Consider the following 1,047-nt stretch of genomic DNA (forward strand, 5'->3'; position numbering starts at 1 on the left):
GAAGAGGCGCTGTTCACAACTCTCAATCGTGAGGTTGAAGGAGCGCAACCCGTTCGGGCAGCTGGATTTGCCGTTGAAGACGGACAGCCTAACTTCCCGTGCGTAGAGAAGAGGGGGGGGGGGGGTTATCCGAGATGTGGACGAAATGTGGGCGAGAGGGACGGCCTCGATAGAGGGTGGTGGCAAAGGGGTGGGCGAGGTGGAGGGCCGGGGGGCGGCATGGGAGAGGTGGAGGGCGGAGGAGGCGTGGGCGAGATGGAAGGCGGCGGAGGCGTGGGCGGCGGCGGCGGCGGTGGGAAGAAGGTGGAGGGTAGCGGCGGTGTGGGCGAGGTGGAGGGCGGCGGCGGCGTGAGCAGCGGTGGCGGCGGTGTGGAGGGGGTGGAGGGCGGCGGCGGCGTGGGCGGTACGGCGGCACGGCGGTAACGGACGGCAGGGGGGGCGGCGGGCTGAACGGCAAGAAGGGCGGCGCGGCACGGAGGAAGGAGCGGCACGGCAGGGAGGAGCAAGGACGGCGCGGTAACGGCAGGATCACGGATAGGCGTGGCACGGATAGGAGCGAGCGAGCGGCTAGGTGGCGGGAGGGCGAGGCGAGGGCGGCGGCGGGTGGATCACGAGGAGGTAGAAGGTCTGGCGCGAGCGGGGGAGCGAACGGCGAGCGAGCGGCTAGGCGGCGGGGGTGAGGGTGGCGGCGGTGGATCACGAGGAAGTAGAAGGTCGAGCGCGAACGTGCGAGCGAGCGGCGAGCGAGCGGCTAGGCGGCGGGAGGGCGAGGCGAGGGTGGCGGCGGTGGATCACGAGGAAGTAGGAGGTCGGGCGCCAAGCGAGCGAGCGAACGGCGAGATGGATCACGAGGAAGTAGAAAGTCGGGAGCGGGCGAGCGAACGGCGAACGGCGAGCGAGAGCGGCGAGGCGGCGGGAGGGCGAGGCGAGGGTGGTGGCGGTTCGGATCACGAGGAAGCAGAAAGTCGGGCGGGCGAGCAAGCGGCGAGCGAGCAGCGAGGCGGCGGGAGGGTGAGGCGAGGGTGATCACGAGGAAGGAGAGATTCG

The 1,047-nt window shown here is 71.0% G+C and overlaps 1 protein-coding gene across 1 annotated transcript in view; it reads right to left on the reverse strand.

Moving 5' to 3' along the window:
- The window catches only part of EMIHUDRAFT_457120 (zeaxanthin epoxidase), a gene marked incomplete at its 3' end in the record, with an annotated part of 6,744 nt that overhangs the window by 4,450 nt on the left and 1,247 nt on the right, over positions 1–1,047 (reverse strand). The window lies entirely within an intron of this gene.

The sequence above is a fragment of the Emiliania huxleyi genome, assembly GCF_000372725.1.
Source record: "Emiliania huxleyi CCMP1516 unplaced genomic scaffold EMIHUscaffold_222, whole genome shotgun sequence".
Taxonomy (NCBI): domain Eukaryota; phylum Haptophyta; order Isochrysidales; family Noelaerhabdaceae; genus Emiliania; species Emiliania huxleyi.